The 25,470-nt window shown below is 48.3% G+C and overlaps 1 long non-coding RNA gene across 1 annotated transcript in view; it reads left to right on the top strand.

Annotated features, from left to right (window-relative positions):
* LOC135329988 (uncharacterized) overlaps nucleotides 1-23,670 on the top strand; it is a 47,311-nt gene extending 23,641 nt beyond the window's left edge. Inside the window, exons 2-3 of the long non-coding RNA XR_010391700.1 lie at nucleotides 21,769-21,887; nucleotides 23,525-23,670. This is a non-coding gene — a long non-coding RNA (uncharacterized LOC135329988). The remainder of the gene's footprint in view (nucleotides 1-21,768; nucleotides 21,888-23,524) is intronic.
* Nucleotides 23,671-25,470: the final 1,800 nt, after the last annotated feature.

Below are 25,470 nucleotides of genomic sequence, written 5' to 3'. Positions count from 1 at the left end.
ATAAATGAAGAGCCTTTGGCAGGGGAGCATGCGCGTGGACTAGAAGAAACGGTGTGCTGGGGTCTAGTCCTTGTTTAGGCAGTGGATGAACTGTGCAGTGTCTGTCTCCCTCATGCTGCTTCAGCTCCTCAGAGGCATCCCAGCAGACCCCACAGCCTCATGCCTGCACGCCTCCCCCTTGGCCCAGCGGCTTAGCACCTTAACGGCACGTTTCCGTGGCCAACGGCAGCGGGGTGGCAGGCTGCTCCTTTGCACGTCTGCGCTTCTGAGCGGCTGGACCTGTGCGTGCAGGAGACCAGGACAAGGACATGAGGAGAGCACTCTGCGCTATCAGTGCCTGGACTCCCATCCCGGACTTGCCGTCAGGATGCTGGTACCCAGGACAGGTACATCACCCCCTTCTTCCTCTTCGGCTCTTACCAGGAGCTAAGGAGGGACCTTTTGCTGAAGAAGACCTCTCCAGCACAACTCGTGCTGGTGGTGGAAGAGGCTGTTCGGGGGAGGCTGTGTGCTGGCTCACATAGCACACTGCTGGGAGATGGACACCAGCAGCACGTAGTGTCACAGGGCAGGAGGAGCCTTTCCGGAGTGCCCACCGCTGCCGCACGCTCCTACACAAACGGGTCCTGTTCCTTAATTTCTGTAAGGTGGCGGTGGGCAGTGCCACTTCACAGAAATTGTGAGCAATGTCTGTGGGCAGCAGGGCATGCCGCACATGAGCTTGCTATGGCCTGGAAGACAGTCACCTAAGATAGGCACCCATGGACTCGTTTGCAAAATTTGGCCTTGAAACGCAGGTGTCTGAGCAACAGTTTGGTGTGTCCCGTCCCCACATGCACCCAGAGACTGCCAAGTCTAGACAAACCTTCCCAGTGACCCGGGATGTGGTGGTGGTGCACAACATTTGTCATGGTAAGGATTTGGAGGGTAGCCCAGAAGACGATGGCCGGTCTAGGCTGGGGTGGACAGGCTTTGCCCAGCCTTGGAGGGCTCATTGCTGAGGCCTGGACCCAGCAGGTCCCCAAGGGCAAGGGAGACCCTTCGGCATGGGGTTTGCACCCTGAACGTGCTGAGCAGACGTGTCGGGAGAGGCTGCGGGTGCCGGCCGTGCACCTCTCCCTCCTGGCCCACGAGGTCTGCTCTCATCCTGCTGCCACGGCTGCTCTGCCGGGGAGAGCCTGGGTCAGGCCACCGCTGTGACTCACCCGCCGTGCGAGGGAGGGAGGGCAAGGAAGGAGGAGGAAAGAGAGGGAGGAACGGATCTGCTTGGCTGGGTTTGTAGGCTGATGGAGAGGGCGGTGACTCTCGGCTCTGCCCAGGTCTCTGCATGACAGCACCCGGTGCGCTGATGTGCTCTGTCCCCGCGGATGCCAGTGGGCCTGAGCCGATCTCCATCACCTGAGCGTGCAGCTCCCCGGCCGTTCACTGCTGCAGGGCCCCGGGGCTGTCCTGAGCCTTTGGAAGCATCCCAGAGCATCCCAGAGTCTTTGGAAGAAATGGCTTCACCCAGAGTAATTTCATGCTTATTCAATGCAGAGAGCTAAATATAACTCACACCTACAACTTCTAAAAGCAGAACATGCACTTACCAAAACACCCCTTCCCGGGCTGTGTCACTGTCTAGCACATCTAGTCCACACCTAGGACTTTCAGAACTGCAAGATGCTCTGCACCGTGCACGTTGCCTAACCTATGTTTACAGGGAGTAACATATCATTAAATTTTTAATAAAAAAATACTTCCTGTACTAGCAAGTATGCTCAGAACTGCGGCAACCCCTGCGACACACGGCTGCAGACAAAGTCATAACTTCAGACTTTAAAGTATAGGTGTTTTATTGTGTTGTGATGTTGCTAGTGTCTTATCAGCAGTATTAAACCAATGATGATGATGCATTTGTGGTACTCATGTTCAGGCAACCGTGCTCAATATATCGGTTTAATCATGACAGTGGTATGACTGTACCACCTCCTTGAAACTAGGTATTCATTTCACTCTTCTTTGCACTACGGTTCCCTGAAGGGCTTAACAAGGCTTAGAGCCTCGGAGGATATGCGGGTCCACGGGGGACCAGAGGTAACTGGAAGCCACTTGGAAACGTAGGCAAAAGCGACCTTTCACCCTGGGCTGGTCAGAGGCTGCCCTAGCCAGCCCCGGGCACATCTGGCAGCCCAGCGCACAGCTGGAGAGCCCCGGGCACAGCTGGACAGCCCTGGGCAAAGCTGGCTGCCACGGACAAAGCTGGACAGACCTGGCCACAACTGGACAGACCTGGGCACATCTGGCAGCCCTGTGCACACCTGTCAGCCCCCAGCACGTCTGGACAGACATGTACACATCTGGCAGCCCCAAGCACAGCTAGCCTGACCCAGGCACATCTGGCAGCGCTGTGCACAGCTGGCAGCCCACAGCCTGCCTCCTGCAAAGCACCAGAACCGCCAGCCCATGACTATTTTGCCTCCCCCAGCAGTCTGCTGTCCTGGGCAACGGCTCACTTTGCATTTGCCTAGAGCCAGCCCTGCCTTTTAGTGTTGACTTTGAGTTATTAATGCTTCACTTTTCCTTCCACTTTTGTATTTCTCAGAGTTTCCTGGACTGCTGTGTTGAGAACGTTGAGTTTCACTAATATTTTGTACTGAAAACCCTGATATTTTTCTCTTTTTTCATATACCTGCAATTCGATGACTATACATTTATCTAAAGGGTGAATTTAAAATGCCAAAATACAATTTAAAATAATATATGGGAGAACTAAGGTACCACCTTGTTCATAAAAACTTTGAGATTCAATAGTAGGAAAGTCTTCAGGGTTAGTTCTTATTATTACTTCTATTATTGTAGCACTGAGGGAGAGCAGTCAAGATCAGAAATTTTGTTGATTCTGTATAACCTGTGGGAGTGCATCTAAACATTTGCTCTCCGTTTTTCCAATTTTTATAAACAGACACATGTTTTGGTATTATTTACAGGTTTTCTGGTTTGCGTGAAATTCAGCATGAAACATAAAAACCAGAGGCACTAATGATGTTGCCGAGGGAATGGGAGCCGTTTGCAGTATCAGGTTCTGGGTGGAGGAATTCCTCTCCTTCAGGGCTTGCTTCTATCTCGCACATCGCAGGGGCTTTCTGGGGCGGTTCGTCCCGCGCTCGGCTGGAAAGGGGCGCCTTGAAACAGCTGGCGGAGGATGAAATCCATCTGCTCCCTGCTACTCAGCTGCTCAGGAAGCGCAACTGTTTTCAGGCTCTGGAAAACCTGAGGAGGAATTGCTAAACCCTGGGAGGACTCATGACTGAAGCAGGATCTGTCTCGGCAGCTCCGTGGGCAAAGCTGGCAGCTGAGACGCTGCTGTTGCCGGACTAATTTCGGCCCTGAAATCCGGTGGAGCTGATTCTGCCTGCAGAAGGGCATCTCGCCTGCTCCGTCACACGGCAGGGTTTGCAAGGTGGACATGCGCCATGCATGCAGGATGCAATCGCTCTTCTTTCAGTGCATGGCCTCGGTATTTTGTCTCGGTAGCGTATGGTCCACGCCCTGGGAGGAAAGCGGTCACCCGTGGGGACATGCAGCACCCGCATGGGAGTGAAGGTCCCCCTCCACCCCGCAGTCCTGCGTGCGTGGCTCTGGGCCGTGCAGAGCTTTCAAGGTGGAAAAACACACAAGTATTGGGCAGTTTTGCATAGCATCCTGCATTTTTTCTGGCTTTCTACAATTCTACAACTTTAACATCTAGCTGAGGTGCCGAGAAGGCATGATGCTGCGTGTGAAGTCTGTTAGACGAGGACTAAAAAGCAAAGCAAGTAAATAGCATGGCCGCACTCAGTCTGGAGGACGTTTGCTTTGGTGCTGCGGCTCCCTCGGTGGGTCTGTGTCCCGGCGGGCACCCGGGAGCCATCGGTAGCAAACCCAGCTTGGATGCTCAACGCAGCGCTTGGACACTGGGCTGCAAACCCACTGCAGTGGCCAGCGGTAATTAAGAGTGGATTTTTTTGCTGTTTCCCACGGTGCCTGAATCTGTGGTGCTGATTAGGGAGCTCATTCGTGCCGCCCAGCGCTCCGGCTCGCTCCTTGCCCGCTTGTCTTCCTCCAAGGGACTCCGCTCGACTCCCGCGCTTGTGTCGGTTGAGTAACGCAGCTGTCCTACGCCGGGGAAAGGTGGGGGGAGCGTCATAGCTGTGACAAGGGAAAGCTCTTCTGGTCCAGCAGTGCTGTAAACATAGCAGGCACGTGTTATAAACAGGAGTTAATCACTCTGGTCGGCGAGAGGGGAACCTGTCTTCTTTTAAAAGAGAACCACGATACAACTCGCCGAACTTGAAATCGGGGCTGGATTCAGCATAAGGGCTGCAGGTTCCTCAGTGCACGATTTGTGCGGGGCTGGGGGTATCAGATAAACCAGGGGAAGGGGCTCTGAGGCCAGACGCAACAGGGAGGGGATGAAGGAGCAATATATCTTATGGTGGGATAGATCAAAAAGCAAGGGCACTGCTCATTTCTCACTTAAACTCGTCAGGAGCTAGCTGGACTTTGGTGACCACGGACGTCACGCGGTCACTCTCTGCCCGGGGGGGTTTCGCCCATCCCGAGCAGCCTCTGTCGGTCTCTCTCCATCGGGAACCGTCGTACGTCCCAGCTGAGCCAGCGCCGATACACAGCTCTGCTCGTGGGTATGGTCTTGAAACCGCTCCGCCTTCCAGCAAAAAAATGCAATGACAAAGTCTCTTGATTTTGGAGGATTTGTTTATTCTGTAAAGATTTCATTTGCTTTCCTGAAAGTTTTACAAACATTTAATAATGGAAAAGTCAATATATATGAAGCATGGCATGAGTCCGTACAAACCAGCCTCAGCAGTAACATCCTTATTGAATACCATTTTATTAAATATTAACTTCTGGAATCTAAATTGATAGTTTTACAAGCATACACGTCTTTTAAGTAGCTCCCATAGCTGTGGATACTTAAATACGAATTAAAATACAAGTATTACCCCATTCAGCTCAATGAAACTCAGCTCGCGTCAGGTGTGGGAAACGCCTCGTACCAGCTGAATGCACTTTGAGAGAGGGCAACCCACATCGTCAGAGAAGCGGTTGTTTGTCTATTATTCAGAATTTGGTTATTTTTGGTGACACTGCTCTGCTTAGTAAGAGAAGGAATAATAAAACATGCAGTGGCTGAAGTTACCATTCTTTTAACTCATTTAACCAGTGAGTCAAAATGCCTAGGGGATGAGCAGAGATTTGAGCTCAGATGAAGTAAGTCTGCTCCAAGGTGCAGGAAGGGTCGACCAGCGTCTCCCAGAGCTGCATCTGGTCGTATTTGGTGGCCGGCGCATGACAAGCGCGGCCGGCAAGTCCTCTGCCCGGGCCGGGGGCACCGGGCTCCTGCCGGGCTCGGGACTGTGCCAGCGTCCGCGTCGGCCACCGCAAGTGGCCCCGATGGGCGCAGGGACGCCCCGACTTCGGGGGGACGCGGGCGCTGGAGAGCCGAGCCTTGAAAAAGTTGCTTTGAATAGTGTGATAGAGAAAACAGTGTGGTGGGGATAAGGAAACAGCATCCGCGTAGCTCCCCATCGCTCGTTATTAAATAGCAACCTCCTAAAGAAAGTACTTAAATACGGCATTATCCAAATAAATATTTTTAAATATCCATAAATAAAATAAATAAATAAATAAATAAATACGGCTTTCTTAATGGATCATTACAGCATCAGTTAAACTATTAAAACTATTTAAAATATTTAAATCTTCTTAAAAATACTTCAGTCTTTCAAGTGAGCAGCATGTTTTAGTCGTTACAGAAAACATGCCTGCTGTCGTAACATTGCTTTTTATATATATTTATGTATATATTTATATGTATATAAACATATACATATCTACAACATATAGCTATATATATAAATATTCCATAACCATATTCCTGAGAATCAGTGAACAGTAGAATCCCATCTTCAGATGGAGTAGAATTAGAGTTCTTTGTTGCTCCTCGGATTTGGCACAATCATTCTGGCTGGGCATGTTTTAAAGCTGCTCGTTCAGGAAGAGAAGGAACACTTCGATTTTTGTCTTGAATGACTTGTTATCCACTTCTGCAGTCTCACATTCCTCGTCAGGTTCCTTAAAAAAAATTGAGGATATAATTCATCAGGTAATTGGAATATCATACTTAACTCTCTGTTATTTGATACATCTGTTTTTTAACGAATACTAGTAAAATATGCTATAATATCACCTGAGGGATTTTGGAAAGCTCCGTGAGGAAGCCTCTAAAGGCAAAGGCAACATTACGAGGTGTGCGTTATACAACGTGGTATCTGTGATCAGCCACACCAGGCAAAATGCAAAGGATGTCCCGAGATCAGATTCTGCCACGGTTTCCGTTTACATCTGTTGTTTTTCGTATTATTATCTCTCTTGCAATTGAGATTACAGCGGTAAAAGGAAGCAGCACCCGGTTTAAGGGAGAGTGCTTCGAAGAGGAAAACAGAAGACGCGGTTGTACCTTTCTAAACGACATTAGCTTTGAAGCGGGGAGATCTCTAGTGCCCACGTCATAGGGAAGCGCAAGCGGGACGGCCGGGGCAGGGCACCGGCGAAACCGGCGCGAGCAATTCCTCCGTGCCCGGGAGAGCAGCGGCCAGCACCCATCGCCCCCGAGCAGGGACCAGCCGCCGGCCGGCCGGTGCCCTCGGCGGAGGGAGGCCATGGGGGGCTGCGGGGCCGCCTTCCCGGCCCCTTATTGCGGCCAACGCACCCATTCTGCAATAATCCAGGAGGTATTTAAGAGAAAGCACAAAGCCAAGCTTACTTGGGTGAAGAGCTCTTTACAGGAGTGGAGTTTTGCCAGTTTTTGGGCGATTTTTCCATCAAGAGTGGCCAGGGAGTCCAAAAACGTTTTCAGGTGGTGGCGCATGCATTTTTTCGCCTGCAAAAACAGTTCAGTTATTTCCAACAATTGTGCGATTCCTTAGTAACACATCCATAATGCATCGTATCACAGGAATTTAAATACCTCTTAAAAACTGTGTCTCCAAACACAGCCCCTTATTTTGTACTCATCAATTTACCAGACACCAAATTTAGAAAAACATAGTACAAGCTGTAATTTTTTAAGAAGTTATGCTAGGGAGGAAACTTTCCCGCTGCTTCCAGTGCAAGTTGCAGGTGCCACTGTCACCCGGACCAGCACAGTGTGGAAGTATCCACTGCCAGAGGTGGATATTTCTGAAGGAAAGGGAAGGCAGAGCCTTTACTGCAAGTGTTTCAGACTTTATTACTTGCTATCGTATCTCTGTTGAGACTGGACGAGAATTGTCTCAATAAAATACAATTAACTGTGACTAATGGTACGAATTTTCGGCTCCTTCTCCCTGCAAGTAAGAGGGGCTGATGCTGTTTGGGTCCCATCTGGCAGGAGATGGGGTCCTGCCTCTCCCTTGTACTGCTGATCTCCACCCTAAAAAGCTCATTTTTTCTGCTGGATTTGCAGCAGAATAGGGCCCAGGGGCGGCCACGGGGCTCTGTGGGATGTCAATCAAGCAGCAGTTTTGACCTCTCCGTAGCATAAATGGTTCAGAGTGAATCTCTGCGCCTGCTGAGAGGAGCGCGGAGCACACGTAGGACCTGTGGCCCCGGGAGACCCTGCGGAAGGTGCCAGCAGGGGCAGGAGCCTTCAGTGGGCTCTTGCAACAGCTTTGCGTTTCCCTGGGTTTCTGGAGCCGTCGTAATGCGATTGAAGTTGTGAAGTGGCAACGAAACTTGGGCATTCAAGACAGTATTTTTAAACGAAAGAAACATATGCGATTTCTTACCCTAACGTCCACAGGTACGGTGAGGCTTCTGTCAACCTGATCAAGAGAAAACGAGGTTAGCAACGTCGAAACGAAACTTAGAGCAGAAAACCTGCCAAGCGGAATTCGTTAAAAGCAAATGCACTTACTGCCAGGCTGCCAACGTCCACGAGAACCTCCTGGATGACAGCCACGCCGGGGCACAGGTCCCGCGGCGGGCGCGCCGGGGCGTTGGGGAGCGCGGGTGCCGGCGCGGGTGCCGCGCTGCAGAGCGCTCCCAGGACCAGCACAGCCAAAGCCCGGGGCAGCATCGTGGCGTCGGCTCTGCGCCTGGGCTGGGTGAGCTGCTGTGCATGCCTCTGCCTCCGGTTCCTCTTATATGCCGTGCGAGAGGAAGTGATTAATGCCTCACCACAAACACGCTCATGCTAACGGGGAGGCGGGGAGGATTTACCTGCAGAATGGAATCTGCTGGTTCTTCAACTGATTAAGAGCCTACGTACTGCCTCAACCAAGAGCCAGCCTAAAGAACCGACAACTGACCCCCCCCTTCGTTGCATACCTCCAAGATGTGCTCTACAGCTCTTTAACGGGGGTAAAATGTAAATATGCATGTGTGTACATGTGCAGAGGCACTAGAGACCAAGTTCATGGATTATACATATGCGTTTGCATATATAGACATATACAGACGCAAACACATATGTTAGAGAGTTACGTCTCTTATATTAATTCTTCAGTGCTTTCAGAAGTTTGGAGACCATGTAAAGAAAATGTAGAGACACCCCAGAAAACTTGGGTTGTGATGCTTGATGCTGCAATGTTTACATTTTTTTAAGTTTGATGTAAAAATACCGTATTTTTCTGTACAGTTCCTATAGAGAATGCTGTGGATAAGTTGGGGAAACGTATTGCGACTTGCTTTGGGTCAGATCGCCGGTCAGCCAGAGGTGCTCGGGCTCTCGGGAGAGCCCCCGGGGGCCTCAGGGAAGCGCGTTGTCCCGTGGGGCTGTGAAAGAAAAGGCTTCTAGCACCACCTGAACAGCAACTGAGACTGCTTAAATGAATAAGGATTATTGACGGGAATCCAGAATTCCAGCAGCTGCTGTCATCGAGTCCGGGCCTGCACGTCCGCTCCCGTCCCCTCGTCCCTGTCGCTGCAGCGTCGGAAGCAGCCGGGGCTGATGTAGCCTGCGCCGAGCTGCGGGCGCGGTGCCCAAGCCACTTACGAGCAACAAATGGGGACGTTTGGTGCGGAACGATTCGGAAGCGGGTTGGACTGTGCACACGAAGAAATCGGCTTTTCGCAAGAGCAGCTGTCCCCAGGCCGGCGTTAGCGGGAGCCCCGGCAGGGACGCCGAGCCGTCCCGGCACGGCCAGGTAGGGCGGTTCTACCCGCCGGCAGCCCGCACCGGGCTGGCGGGGGCCGGGGGGAAGGTGGGTGCCAGGAGGTCGCGTTCCACATTTGATTTCAAGCGTGCAACGGCAGTTTCCATATCAGAGCATTGTCAGGGTATTTGTTACTTCCAGAGCTACCGAGAAGCGGATTAAAGCTCGGGGGGGGCTTGCGGGCACCTCGCTGGGGAGGCAGCGCAAACCCTGCCCCGTGCTCTGCCCCTGCCCGACCGCTCCCCCCGATTTCGTTAGCGCAGACTTCGCACTTTTGCCCTTTAATCCAAAATACTAATGAAAGTCCTCAATAACGCCAGACCCAGACCAGGGTCTTACAGCAGGGTCTAGGAGAAATTTCTCCAGCCAAAGGTGAATCGCTGCTTACCTGCTCTTTTGAGAAGTTATACGCAGACCTATTTTACAGTAGGTATATAGCAATGTCAGTCATTTTCCCCTAGTCTGCTTGTGATACTATATAATGCATATTCATATATACTCGTGTGCATATAGATAATTTATACTTGTAATATAATGTTATATGTAATACTCTATGTATTATATGATATATAATATATAATATAATATATAATATTACATATAATTACAACATGTAAGTGCATATAACCTAATATATCTTATATGCTATAACACTTACATTATATAAAAATATATTTATAATTGAATTTTAATATATATTTATTTTATATATATAATTTTGTGTGTGTTTATATATATATATAAAATAAATGGATTTATTGATCTTATTGATTTTAGATGGGGAAAAATTTAAGTGAAGTTATTCTTACTAACCAAATGGAAAATCTAAAGGGCAGACTAAACTACTTGTTCCAAACGCTGCAGCTGACATGATCCGCTTTGCTGTTGCTCGTTTGCTCTTAACCTTCAGGAACTGAAAGGGGTTTTAAAAATCAGCCGTGACTTTCTTCTGGCCAGACCCCACCGACCGGGACCTTCTGGGGGGCAGCACCCCCTCGGCCCGCGTCCAGGTGCTTTATGCACGTAGGGGGGAGGAACTGACGGCTCGGTCTCGGTTTAGCTCCTCTTATTTTCTGGTATGTTCAAGTCACATGTGGGTTTTGCATTTTCCCATCTCTAGGATGTAGTTTGTTAGCTTCACTGAGGATTTTTTTCCCCAAAATACCTAACCTGAGTAGGTTTTTTCCCTGAAATGTCTAACCTGCTGTAACGACCTGTGTTTCTCCAGCTGCAATGTGAAGCAGACTCCGCTGCAAGGAGCATTTTTAGTCGACACCGTCACTTTCCCCAGTCTCTAAAAAATGTGAAGTGGGAGGGAAAAGGAGGCAGCGTGTCCCCCGGGGCGCATCCCGTATCAGCTCGCAGCCTCGGCAGGCGCCTTCCCCCGCCGCAGCGTGCCCCCGTGCTGCCTTTCCACCGAAGGGGTAGTTTCCAGCCGTGACCGATGCTTTCCCCATCATTTCATCAGCATCTAAGCCCCGCTTAATAATTCCTTCCACATTCCTGCGGTGATCTGTGACACTTCTCTGGTAATCCCCCGAATTTTAAGCGCAGCTGTCAGGGTCAGGCGTATTTTAGGACGAGTCCCTCCGGAGCCGCGGGCTGGGGGGGCTGGGGGGGGCGAGCGGTCCAGCGCCGCGGCAGGTGCCAAACCCGGCGGCCGGAGCGGCAGCGAGGGGCCCGCAGTGCCCTGGCACCGAGCGCTGGCTCCCACCGCCCCGCGGCCGCGATGCTTGCGGAGAGCATCTACCCGAGCACCGCACGCCGTGGCGATAATCCGAGACGAACGCCAGCGCTGAGAGTTTTATGACTGTTTTATTGGCTCCGCTCTAGATCGTTAAAGTAAGCAGAAAGCCACGCTGGGGCGGCTGTGGAAAAACAGCATCGCGGTCTGGTGTTGGTGTCGTATTCCGAGGAAGTGTTTCGCGAAGGAAATGCTTTTTGCACTGCAGGGGCAAAACACTTCTGTCTCCAGGGATGGGCACAGCGGAATAACTATCTGCCGTGTCTTGCATCTAGCGGCCTGTTGATACCTCCCAAGGGGAGTCTGGCCACTCATAAAGCGGCAAACGTCGCTGACTTTTGCGATCCTTCGGCGCTTGTGTTTGTGTGTTTTGATGATTTTTGACCATTGGCCTCCCTAATTGTAGCACTTTATGCCTTGTCCTCATTTTGTGCCATCTTACTGATTTCAGCCCCTTTGGCCATGGCCTGTGATCCTGATCCTGCCTTTCCAGCGGTTTCTACTCTTCCCGAGGCCACGTAACACCCAGATCTAGAAAGGATTTTCCCTGTTTTATGATCCAAATAGGTAATGAATTTTTTTATTGGATCTGGGGCCAGAAAGACGCTTTCTCCACCTGGCCCGTGAGGTTGTCACTGCCGAGCCCGCCGGCGTCCAGCAGCACCTCGCTCTGCCCCTCTCCCTCGCCTGCGAGGCCAGGCAGTCTGTCGGAGGACACCTAAATGTCAAGAATGCAAATCCTTACTGATGACTTCAAATTTAATTTTATCGCCTTGTTCTGTAGCAGGACAGGCTGGTGAAGGACCGCTTCCCTGGAGCTCACGCTGAGCTGACCGTCCCGCGGGCTCCGGCCCCGTTGTCGTGGCTGGGTCGCGGCTGCCTTCCTCCGCTCCCTGAGGGCTCGTGGTCCTCGCGCTCCCGCGGCGTGCCGGCTGCCGGCGGTCACGTTGCGGAGAGCTTCGGGTGCCCTAAGAGGGATTGCATCATGTCCTGCAGACTCAGCTACGGCTATCTTATCTCAATAGTCTTTATTGCTCTCTTTACAGAGAAGGCTAGTGTGTTTAATTGACCAAATCTCTTACGTACATCCTGGTTTACAGAATCTTTGCTCCCAGTTTCTGCAACGGATGAGTAAGAACAGCTGTGTGTTGGTGGTAAAGGAGGAGTCACAAAAACATAACCTAGTTATCGAGGGCTACATGATCAGCATGTAGCTTAGCCTCTGCAAGTGAAGCCCATAGCCTGACCCATTAGACGTTTAGCAGCTGTAGTTGAAGAAACTCTCCCCAAAGCCTCCGACTTCAAACTGCCCTAGTGCTTTGTAAAACGGTGAGCATCCAACCACCGTACCAACTTTCGCAATTTATGAAACCACAGATTCCTTGTAAAATAATACACAAGTCCGTTCTAAGAAACCCGTAGAAGACCTTTCTAAGAAGCAGCATACCTGTGGCAAACTTTTGCTCTTGACCTATATCAGACACTGGTGCACAGGAAGGTTTGTGCACAGTCATCAGTGGCCATTGCGTCAGCGCGTGTGCCTTTTCTGTGCGCTCGGCCCCAGGGGCGTGGAGAAAACACGTCTAGAAAACGAACCGCGCCGGGCGAGGAGGGAGTGCTGGGGGCACGCGCCGCGGCAGCGCGCAGAGGTCCCGAAAGAGACCGGCACTGAAACTAGGTCCACTACTGCCTGCCACAAACCACCTCTGATACGCGAAGCCGGAGGGGTTTCTGCAGTCGTGCGGTGCTGGCAGACGTGGGGAAAGCCGGGTGCTGTGTATCCTGAGTGCAAACAGAACTGCACGTTAGCTCAATGAAATTATTTCCTCTGAAGCTAGCGTGTTGTGCTAATCTTGTATTATTAGTGTAGTAGGCGCTGAAAAAGTCCTAACGTTTCTGTGCACAGGGCAAGTGAGCAGCGAGTCCTCCCCCGTAGCTGCCATCGCTGCCTGGTAGCTGTCAGCATGTAGGAAAATGTTTGCTGCCTGCTGTAGCCACGGGGTTACTGGAAACGAGGTGGCAAAACGCAGATGAGATGAATCAATGTCCGCTGCTGCACTGCAGCCACGGCAGCGCAGATCTCCACGGCCCGCGTTGCCCTCGGGCACGGATTGCCCCCGCGCTGAGCCGAGGGTCTGGTTGGCGTGCGGGGTCCCTGCTCGCCCGAGCGAGCGTCTCCCAAGGGGAATCTCAGGAATCTCCGTTGATTTGCTTTTGGCCCAGTAACTTATATCAAAAATGTGTGTTTGTTTACAAATATACACTGTTTATCCCGGAATTGTCAAACATTACAGTTGGGCGATCCGGATTAAATAATTCTTTCATGTTTTTGGAAGCATGTTTCAGACTTGTGCGAAAGTTTTGCTTTTAGCAAATCTAATGTCACGTGTTTCGTTATGAAAAATGTGAGGGTCAAGTGTGAGGGGCCCCAGCTCTGCTGCTGCTGTGCGATGAGAACAGCGGCTGTATTTAGACGAGTTCAGGCAAATTTTTTTTGGATGATAAAAATATAAACCATAACATCAGGCGTGTTTGGCGGAGTCAGTCTGGTCGGGTCTTCCCAACGCCTAGCGGAGGCTGACGTCCATCCTCCTCCGCCTCTAACTCTACCTTTTCGTGTTCCTATTGCCCAGATACGCAAACCATCCTTAAAACCAGTTATGGGTTGTTTCCATGTTCGATTGGGTATTTTTCTTAGCAAGCGGGTGAGGGGAGGCAGCAGCGGAGGCTCGTTCCCGGGGCAGTGCAGTGCTGGCGGGGCGCGAGGCACCGGGACCCAGAGCCCCGGCAAAGGCACGCGTCCTTCCTCTCCAGTGGGCTTGCCACAGCAGCCGAGCAGTCCCTCACCATATTTTGCAGTGGCCTGAGCAGTGCATAGAATAACTTCTTTGTAGTCTCTGTGTTTCTTGATTATTTTCGTATTTTCAAGCACACAATAACTTTTGCCGCATTACGTACACATTTGTCTACCAAAAACCAGTGGCTCTATATGATAAGAAAAGTACAGCGAGGGCTTACATTTATAAATACCTTCCTGACATGAGCTTGAGATGGTTGTGCTAGCATGATATGGATGATAGACATCATCAGTATCACTGGGAAAAAAAAGCCAACACTCATGATCAATCCACAGATGCAAATCAGTGAAGCTCCATAAACTGGATCCGAGAGCCAGGGATGATGTGAGTATAGCAGGTGCTTTGGGCAAAAAAATTCAAGATATCTTACATAATAAATACAAAGCAGAATTCAAAGTGTTGATGACGGTCTGATGACCATCAGATCATTTTCCCAGGATCCATCTCGATTCTGAAGGCAGCCTTAGGTACATCAGGACACATGGCAATAGCAGGAAGGGAATGGAAACTCCCAGTTCCCATCACGGTGAGCTGATGATGCTGAGGTGACATCAGGGCCCAGCTGGTGGTTTCTGTTTCTGCAGAAGGATGCCCGCCTGTGCGTAGTAAATGCAAAGAGAGTGGAAATTTAGTTTTGGCAAGTATTTGTGGATCTGCGTGTGATACCCTTCATGTAACCAACCTTCAACCTCCAGACAAGAACTGTCAGAATAAAGCCACCTGTGCAATTCTGTCCCAGTAACCAAGGCTTTCACCTGAACATTTTTTACAGTTTTCAATATCCTGTGATAATAGATTATACAGAGACGATGAATCTGACTGCCTCTTTTTCTGTTGTCTGTCTGTGTAACGAATCCTTTCACTGATGACCGCTTTTGATGCCTCAATATTAGGAAGTCCAAAGCTGAACACTCAGAAACAAGGAACTCCTAAAATGAAGTTTGCTTGTGCAGCCTTAACTTGGTCTCCTCATGTTGTGCTTTCAAAATTTCTTTGGTTACGTGTTTAATATAATTTTCCCATGAGCTCCCTGCTTTGTTCAGCCTGATGGATGGACCCTTCTTGGACCGCGACAGTTGTTTCAGCCTGTTCCAGCTTTTAAATTGCTTTGCAACCTTAATCATCCTTTGAAGCAGATTTTTTCATATCAAATTCTGAGGTTTCTTTATCAAGCGATAAAGAAAACAAAATCCCAGAGACACTACCTTGCGGAACCACGCTGACACCAGCATGGTTAATGACTGGGTGAACCGCACTTCAGAGACTCCACACAAAAGGTCACTGGCATGTTCTCAGTCTTACTAAGCAACTTTTTTCCCTTAGTCCTATTTTTAGAAACCACTAAAGCTCTCTGCAATCTTCCAAGATAAGCACCGCGTCAGCACGGAAAGTTTCAACACGGCGATGTTGAAGAAGTCTCTCGGCAAGAGCGCAGCAGGCAGTGCATCAGCCTCACCCGCCAAGGGAGAAGGTGCATCTCTCGAAAGCGTACCACGAGAAAGCGCGGCGCGGGGCTCAGCGCCTCGGTGCAGGGAGGCAGGCGCAGGCTCTCCCGCGGGCGCCGAGCCGGCAGAGCCCCGAGCAGCGCGGCACAGGGTCGCGTCAGGATGGCCCCGTGCATCCTAGACCCCAGCCGTACTGTATTGCGGCGGACTGGACCAAAAGGCCACCTTGGGTCCCTCTGTCCCCATTTACTTAGACGCCTTTAAATTCAGATTCGTTTTATATAAAGGCCGAAATACGTATTTTGGTATCTCACTGTAGGGAAAGAGGTTTAAAAAGCTTAATACAGCTTTGGCCGCATCATAATGGGAGCCGCAAGGGACAATGCTTCAGAGACACAGGTGTATAATTAAGGCCTCGTTCCTAAATTGTTATCAGATGTGCGTCTCTTGGAAAAGACAACTATTCCATGGACCATCATCTCCCATACCCAACAACTGGTGAAATGGGAGAAGAATATATGGCAATTGCCAAGAAGTCCACATGCACAGAAAAGTCATGCTTCACGAAAAGATGTCCTCAAAGGTAACTGCTCATACTAGTTAAAGATCTATGTATTTTTTCAATAATTACAACCTTTGGCCGCCCAACTGTGGCCTCTCATCCACGTGACGCAGGAATGCTTGGTGCCCTGGGTCATCGAGCACAGCTCAACCGTGTCCTGGGGCCAAACCAGTGTCCTTTCTCGAGGGACATCACTTACCACTGCCAAACAGGACAAACGCCCACCCCGGCCGCAGAGCAGAGCTGGGGTACGGGAGTCACCCATCCATCCCTGCAGCACGTGCCAGCGCCCTTTAGCTGGTATGACTGCCCTTTAGCGGGGTTTGAACAAGTTTTGGCACAAGCCAAACCCACAGCAGAAAAAGACTGGGTATATGAATTTAGTCCTTAAAAGAAATGATAATATGTATATATAATTTAGGATGAAAGAATGGAAGAAATATCACTTTCTCAGGCTATATCAAAAGCCATACTCCTTCTTCATCCAGCTTTTTCACAGAAATCCCTAGCAAAAAATTAAAATAACTCACTTATGGGTAATCTTCAGTGAAGGATAGAGATCTTCCAGCTTCTATTTCCATGCGCTTATTCAAGTTACAGAAATTTAGCTGTCACTTTCAGCTTTGCAAAACAGTTAGCTAGCATGCACTGAATGTCCCTGGTGCTTTAATATCTTCCCTTTCCTTGCTGCTGTGACAAAGAAATTACATTTTTCTAATTCAGGCAACTGATTTACAGCGGCTAGAGTTATATGGGAGAAATCATCTCGCGAATCTCAACAGTTTGCAGGTTTTAGGGAGAGGGAAGTTGGATATTTCTGTGTGAGCAGCCCCAGGCCCCGAAGGGAAATGCCTCTCCGTGATGGACGCTGAGATGTGCTGCCCAGACACCCGTATCCATCCCGTGTGAAACTCCTGAACCGCTTCCCATCAGTCTGCTCCTTCTGTTTCCCATCCCAATCATCCTTTTGGTCTCCAGTAGATCAGTGATCTGGAGAACAATTTGTTGTTGGGCTTCGCCTAGTTAGCCAAGAAAGTCACTCATGGCTTTGTGCAACTGATGATTCCGGTGGCAACGATATCGATTTGGGAGCGGGGATGGAAATGCGCACCTTCCATAATTCGTTTTTTTGCCAGTTTTGTTTCCTGGTTGGCCAAAACCATGTGTAAAAGTGAAAACGGATGATGCTGTGAGGGGGCAGCAGGACTGGCCTTGCCCCTGGGGCAGCCGCAGAGACACCGCTCCCGGCCGCGGCTGCCCCATAGCCGGGCTGCGCTCATGTCACCTCCGTGGCCGGCAGAAGGTTTTCCACTAACAGCAATGCCCCAGCGACGAGTGGAATTAATGGCAAAAGTCAAGGGTTAATGGGCCCTGAGTGAAGCCGTGTGGAGAAAGCTGTCTCCGGTCGGCGTTTCCCTGGCAGATACCAGAGACTGCCCCAAAAGCTTAGTCAGAGCTTCCTTTGGAAGTTTCTGACATATCCAATGTGCCTTTTGGGGTGAAAAAGAAACCATTTACCTCTCATCCATTTCAAACAGTGAGGAAATTTTTTTCTCTGTGCCTCTCAGCTTGTTTTTCCCACAAAGCCATGAAGATGCTCATACGCAGCCCCGTATCTACCACTGCTGGATAACCCAGCGTGGGCGCAGAACCAGCTGCGAGGCTGCCCATGGGAGCAGGGCAGGGCTGAGAAATGAAAACACATCAGGCTCAATTTATTCAAAGCAGGGGGAAAAGGTAAGATTTCACATTGCAGTGGGGATTTTAGTCCATTTCCCTAGCTGGGTGCTGAGAAATAGGTTTCCATATCTCATTCGATCAGCTAATGAACTCCTGGGTTTCAACACTTTCCACCCTCAGAAAAAGAGATTTAGGTTCTAAGAATAATCATGTCAGCTTAAAGCAACCAGCAGATATTGCCCTTATCACGGTTAGCCGGCAGCGTCACAGGCAGCGCGGCATCCCCTGCTCTTCCGCGCTCCTCGTCGGCAGGTCCGGCCGCTCTCCGTCTCCTCCCGCGCAGACCCAGGGAAGCACTTCTTTCTGGGCAATGCCTTGCTCCGCGCTAAAAAAAGATCTTGAGGTTTCTTGCCTGCGTTACAGGCAACTGCTTTAGCAGTTTAGTTAACACTGAAGACGTGTTTCCAGAACCCTAATGTAAATTGAAAGTCAAAGCCTTCCGTGGACTTATTAGACCTTCTGACTTTCCAGTATACCTGTATCACCCGCCCTTACATTCAGTGGTGCCACATTTCATTTAGTTCAGTCCCAAGAATAGCTGCTCAGCTCGAGCATGTTGCTGCTTGCTGACTATGAAAGTCTGAGAAATCCGTATCGATGGCTAAAGTGTAATATTAACATCTATTTGTGTCAATATACAGAAACAGAAATAGCATCTGAAAATCTCAGTTCCACACTGGGGAAAGACCTAAAGCCAGAATTTGCCTGCTGTCATGTTTCTAGTTTTCCTTTATAGAAAGTATACAAAAGTAACTCATGTTTTTTCCCACTAATTTTATCCATTTTCACTCAACTAATCAACTTCTTTCTGTTCTCACATCCTTTGTTTCAAGCTAAGCTCAAGTCAGCCTGAAGCTGTATTACTAATTCCTTTTTTAAGAAAATGGTGACCAATATGTTCATGAATAAGCACTGTTCCATGGAATAATTTAGGGAGCTGCCGAAGTCCATGGAATACCTTATAACAGCATAATTTTCAGCTTTCTCACAACTCTACAGTTGCTTCAGTGTCTCCTAAGATGACAAAGTATGATGATGTTTTAGATCTCTGAGCCTAGTGTTTTCAGAAACGATTACTACTATTATTTTAGTAGCCTCCATTTTAGGATATATAACCTGAGAAAATTTCTGAAAATTACTGGTTATACTAAAATTGACACAAACAGTATGTGAGTGCCTGCAGCTCAACTTTCACTGAGAACATCGTTGTATTTGTGATGACAAGTTTACAGGTGGAAAGATAGGCTTTGAAAATGTCACCTATAAAACATAGGTTTTGGAGCCCTCTGCAAAATAGCTGTTTCGTGTTTAAATTATTTAATGACGGGACAGTGGCTCACATCTTGTTCACCTGCAGATTACTATGATTTTCTGACTGACTGTAATTTCGCTGTGGGCAATTGGCTGTTTGTCATCATGTTCCTTGTTTCTGTTGCCATTATGGCAGTGAAATCGCTTGAATTACAGTATTTCCCATTGCATAGAGAAAGTTTAGCTCAACAGAAACACTCCTAATGTCATTATTGCGGTCAATCTGTTTTCTACTTTTTACAGGAAATGTACCCACTCCTTGCATATACTTAACTGTAGGTGTCTAAATGTAACTAAGGTCTATGCTACGCTCTCAGCTTTTTGAGCCTTTATGAAAGAATGTGCTAATGGTACCAAAAAAAGTAAGAATTGAGGTGCTGCACAGATCAATGGCCTGTCGTTGCCCAGTGTCCTGCAATCAGCAGTGAATACTTAGGGAAATGGTTTGAGGAATGGACTGCGTGGGAAGATCTTTCCCTACGATACCATCCTGACCTCTGGCACTTGGCAACGCAGGGAATTTCTGAGACTAATGTTGCATCCCCGCTGCTGCATTTCATGCCGCATAGAGGCCTGTCACCTGTGAATTTGTTTAACACCTTTTTGAACAAATGTATAGATTTTGTTTTCCATGACATTGCACAGTAATTAGTCCTGCAGTCAGTGAGTACTGTGTGAGAAGGTACTGGCTTTTGTGTGTTCTTTACAAACTGCTGCTGCCTCGTCATTTCACTGAATGTCTTTCTGGTTTTCGCATTTTGAGAAATAATGAATAATTACTTGCAATTAACCTTCTTCTTGCCGCCCATGATTGCAACGGCCCATGTGTATGTGTGTGTGTATATATATATGTATATATATATATATATATGTATATATATAGTACTCAAATCCTTTCCAAAAGGTTTCTAACATTCATTAGCTTTTTTTGACAGCTATAGACTAGACCGAGCTGATTCTCTTGGGGGACTGTCCACACTGGTCCCAGGCTGAATGAGACCAGCTAACGTAGGGCCCTTTGCTATTCGCAGCAAAGGTGATTTTGCCTATTTGCAGGTCTGTGTTTACCAACACTGAATTTTATGTGCTGTTTTCTTGCCCGGTCACCCATCATTGCAAAACCCTCCTCTAACTCCTCACAGTCAGTGTCCGCGAACATGCAGCATCACTGCACGCTTTCTCATGTTACATCCGCTGCCTTGTCCGGCTGACATTAAGCAATGCAAGTCCCCTGTGCTGACAATTCTGGCTTTAAACCCTGCTGATGACACATGACGATGTGAGTAATTCGTCCGAGTCGCTTGTGTCATGCAACGGTATTTTCCCTGTAGTTTGACTGAAGCCAACTGAACTCTTCATCCGCAGGATTTTATTTACGCTCCCTTATAGCACATTCAGTTCCGCACCCGTATATTCAGATGAGAGTTCTTCATTAGGCCACACAGTGCATTTTACTCCGCTGCGAGACATATTCTTTGATTCCAAATATTAATGAAAGATTTACTGTTTCACAGCTGTTTTTGCTGTTGTGTCGTTAACAGTGAACCATTCTTTATGTGCGGCGCAAGTGGATTCCACGTATTTCTAAAGTGCCGGCAAAATTCAAGCTCAGCCCTGATACTCAGACCTCATTTACCTTTAATTCTGAACAGTTTTCCAACTTCTTACCTTGCTACTATAAAAATTACATGAGCTATCCTTTCTATATTTTCATAAAATCGCCAGCAATAAGCAGCTGGCAGTTGGCCGTACTGAATAAAGGGTCCACACAACAGGCCCTGGCAGAGTGGCTTTAGCAGCTCGTGGTCTGCAGTGCAGATGCCAGGACTCTCGTCGGAAAGCCGCTCCGTTTCGGTACAATCTAAGTCTATTATATCATGACGGACTGTGTGAGACAGCTGCTAATATGAGGTCATATGAAAGGCATTTGGGTCTGCTCTCGGTGAGCTGCTCCTCCAGCTCTGCGTCCCGCTGCTTCCCTGGCTTCGGCTCCGTCCCGGAGCGCCGGCGCCTGCACGAGCTTCCGACAGCAGATGGCAGCTTTCGCCAAAACCGGGATTACGGCAGAGGGAAACAAAGCCAAAACCTCACTGTTGTGCTCTGCCAAGCCGCGCTGTCGCTGTGGTCACGCTGTCGCTGTGGTCGTGCCACCGATCAGCGGCAAAACTCGGCATTGGGGGATCTCGGTTCTCGCCTAGGCTGGGAAAGTTAGTGGTTTGTTTTTCTGTGTAGCATTTGCAGCACAAATGGTGACTTTTACAATAATGCGGTCAACAGTTCCCCCGAAGCACCGGCGCGCGTCCGTCACAGCGGCCCGGCGTGCGGCGGGTAGCGCTGCAGGACCGCCGGTGGCAGCTCTCCGTCCTCTCCTCCGTCCTCTCCTCCGTCCTCTCCTCCGTCCTCCTCTCCAGACCTCTCCCGGGCCGGCGAGGAAGGAAGGCGAAGCACAGTTAGCTGGGGCCTTTGTTAGCACCATTTCATTCTCATTTCAGTTCAAAAATCAAAAAATAGAGGTGGACATCACCAGGAACATCTTACAGAGCGCAATATTCCTTCGCAAATGCGAAACTCCTAATAGTGACGCAGACCGGCACCATGGACACAGCAGCTACATGGCTAGGCTGAAGTATAAGATATCGTGTTTTATCTAAGAGATTTTTCTTATATTTTCCAAGGCTACTCTGCTCATAATTTTTTTTATGTTTTGAAATTTAATTTAATTAAAAGAGGGTGCGCTGAGGATCCTGATTGTTCAGAGCAGGTTTTGTACCAAAGCTGGCAATCAGCTACGTATTCTTGAGGCAGGTCTTCACATACAGCGTTGTGCCACTCCTGGGTAAGCGCGTGTTTTATTTCAGTGTCGCTGTAAGAAATCCTGAAGTGTGTGCATACACTAACATCCTATTTTCATGAATTTTCCTTGCCACAGAAAATGCTGAAGAGTGTTCCTTACAAGCACGTTATCAAAGAAACAAAGCAATCCCAAAAGTGGATTTTAGAAAATGGAAAGGAGCACACATGGAAAAAGGCTTCAGACATTTCAGAAGGGTAAGAAAAGGCACAAGCTTTCTGTATCTGCTCGTGTATCTTCAATATGGCTCATCAGGTGATGAGGTACTGCACCACCGTGCCTGTCAGTGATGCTCAGGGGTTTTGACATATTTGTTAAATTTTGAAGCATTTGATACTTGCCTTGAGATCTTAGAGACTGACCAGCAGAAGGAGATTTTTTAAAAAAGGCAAGTGGGTAAGGAAGCACGTGTGCTGGTGTCTGGGGAGAAAAATTACTCATTTAGTCTCTGTCAGGTGAAATTTTGGGGACATCCCTTGTTTCTAATTTAAATAAGATTAATCTGGAAGAACTTCCTGAGCTTGATTCTAAGCTGCTCTCTTTTCCCAAGCCCTCCTCGAGCCCATTTCTGCCAGAACCTGTGTTTGCCCCAGGAGAACTTGCTCTGTTCTGTTCAAAAGTTATTATTATTTCTGAATGAGATAATTCCCTAGGCAATTAATTCACTCTGAGTCTTCATGACTCAGTCTGCACCCTCCCCTTTTGGATGTTTTTTTCCATTTTAGTTTCCTCCAGATTTTTATTGCCTAATTAAGCACTAGCAGTTACTATTGCTGGCTCTGCTGTGAACTTAGAGACGACTGAACTGCAGAAACCGGATGACTCTCTGGTTATCAATCTCTAGTGAACAGGGTCCATTTGTACAAAAAGTTTAAAACCAAACAGATGATTTTATATGTCAACTGTAAACTCACAGCTTCTCAAATTGTCCTGGTTAAGGCAGATCTTCTGTGCAATGTAATGTTTCACACACATTGTCTTTGTTACTTAAAGGTTAAATGTTCACGTTTTGCTGCTAATGTGTGAAATATGCCTTTTTGATGTGTAACATATTTATATGTATATATTTATGTATGCATATGTGTGGGCATATTATAGATACATATTTATAGATTTCGATATACACATATAAACACACAAACATATAAAATATAGCTATAGATATACAAAAATCTTGATTCTCTTGTGACTCCTTCACCCAAAACTTGTGTCAAACTAATTCAAGATATGCAAGTTATCCTTTAAAACACCACTTAAAGTTGAGGAATTCCCATCAAAATGCTGTGAGAAGGTGGGATTTTCGTATGTGCTAAGGTATTGCCTTTGTCACTGCTTTCCTTGGGAGCTATGGCTCGTTAGCCACAACTAGCATTACAATATCTATATTTTTCTGCTATCCAGATCCAAACAGAAGAGCTTCTGTCTAATGAAAACACAGAGGTTATTACAGTGTATGTTTGTATTTATATTAGGGCTGATGCTTTATTTCCAGCCTGATAGTGGTATAGCTTAATTTGCTTCAAAAGAATTAATCCTGGTTGACATCAGCATAAGTGAGGCCAGAGCCAGGCCCAGTGTGTTGACAGGAGTCTTTTGGATCCAAGCTAGAAGAGGTTAAGCTGAATATCTTTCTTTGGCCACATGTGATTGCAGAGTAGCCAGCGTGAAGGGTTATGAGATTAAACAGCTGCTCCGTCCAGCTTGGATGTCTTAGTTTGTTCCAAAACAACTTTAATAGAGCTACTTGTTTATTCTTACTGCAATGTAGGAAAAGCAGGACTAGAATGTGTTTGTTCTCAACAAGCTCTCGTAACTTTTTGCTTTGTTTTCACAGCTGGAGCCCTCGGACTGGTGTAGCAGCAGCGGAGCAGTGTCACCACCCCTCTCCTTGCATAATCCTGCCAGAAATAGTTCAGAGAGTTCACGATGGCGAACAGGATGCGAACAGAAACCAAAAAAATAAAGTAGGGTATTAAACCATTTTTATCTAGCACTGCTGGTATTTTTGTACCCTCAAATGAAATGTTTTGGTTTTCCTAACTTGCATAGGCAGTCAACTGAATTTTCCTGTGAACAGTTAAGTAGAAATTTTATACACAGCCTTTTTCTTACAAGGGGGAAGAATTTTGTCACTACAGTTGTTCATCTCAGCAAACAGGGGTGGGTAGGGTAAATTATATGAAATTAATGTGACATAGTAAAATGCCATGCTTGCTAGATTGTTTCAGAGTCCAAGAATTACAATTTGCATACATATATATATTTACCAAATGAAATGTCTTTACTGTAAATATTTAACAGATAAATGCAAGTTAGTTGATGATTACATTACAGTATCACGTAGAGCCCTCATTATGGAAAGAACTGTGGAGTCACACATTGAAAGACAGCCCTTGCTGCAGAAAGTTTGGACCCTAAGCCACTTCTCCAACAGTTCTCCTGCCACAGATAACTGGCAGGGCCCTGGGGGCATGAACAGACCTTAATGGCCCTGATCAGCCTCACCTGAGGCCTCCACCCACACCTTGCCCATGGGCCCAGGAGCCTATTTAAGCTCAGCCCCAGGGCTATTACTCCTTGCCTGAGCTATGTCAGAGGAGCACCAGCCTGCATCTCAGCCACAGCCATGCCTGTGCCTGGCCAAGGTCGCCTTTGATCCAGAACCTGGCCCTTGGACCGACTTCCTGGCTTGACCTTGGACCTGCCTCTTCATCACAAACTTGTCTGATCATCTGGGCTCTTGGTAGACCACCGGCTGCCATCCCTAGGCCTGTCTTGCTTTCCTGGCTCAGGTACTGTGGGACTGGGCCCTAGGTGGTGAGGGCCCTGTCCTCCTGGCTGCATGGTTGTGCTTGGCTCCCAGATCCCTGTCCCTGAGGGAGCAGCTGGCCATTGCTGCTCTCTGATAGTAACTGCACACTTGCAGATAAGAGATGATACACAATAATAGAAACATAGTTTAGCCAAGAGCTGCTAGCAAACCAAAATGTTCTGCTGGCCAGTATCAGTGATGACTTAAGCACCTATGTAGTGGTCAGAGGAGGTAGCCACTTCTATTGGCTTGATGAAGATTTACATTTGTCTTCAAAGGGCTGATCTTAGCTCTTCATCTCTCCAAAATACGTTTGTTTAAATCTTCTGAGTAGGTAGGAACACTTATGCTTTGGCACTGTACAGCATGTTCATATAGCCTTCAGGAGCGATTTGTACTGTTCTTTGCTGTGGGATGCAAAATAGACTTGCCAAAATGCCAGTCCTCCTATCGTTCGTTCCTAATCTGAGCTGCCAAATAGCATGAATCTGTGTGCTGGTCTTCTGGTAAATGTATCATCTTCTCATCCTGAATAGCTGGACTGCTTGCCAGCTCTCAGACCGCATTTTTGGGTATAAGATGGTTGTTGGGAAATACAGCATGAGGTTAACTGTCTTTCACAGGTGGAAAAAAATGGTTGGAGAATGCAGAGAGCAGGCACGCACTTCAGAAGGAGCAAGTGGGGCTTCTAGGGTGGTATAGTAACCAGTATGCTATATATAATAACATTAACCAGTAAGTGTTATGTAGAGCACTGGCAAGCAGCACCGCACACTGCAGTCGGTCACAAAACCCGGTGGCTCCAGGGGGCGAAGACCGGGTCGCTTTCAAGGGAGGAGCCCGGGGCGGTGGGCGCTGTCCGCGGTGCTGAGCCGCCGCCGGCCTCGGGCTCCGGCTCCTCCAGGAGCAGCGGCTGCTGCCGCCTCCCAGCTCCGCGCCCCGCTGCAGCAGCCCAGCGCGGCACTGCC

Source organism: Dromaius novaehollandiae, chromosome 15 (genome assembly GCF_036370855.1).
Source record: "Dromaius novaehollandiae isolate bDroNov1 chromosome 15, bDroNov1.hap1, whole genome shotgun sequence".
Classification (NCBI taxonomy): domain Eukaryota; kingdom Metazoa; phylum Chordata; class Aves; order Casuariiformes; family Dromaiidae; genus Dromaius; species Dromaius novaehollandiae.
The sequence above is the reverse complement of the archived record's forward strand: the minus strand, read 5'-3'. Positions and strand labels throughout refer to the sequence as shown.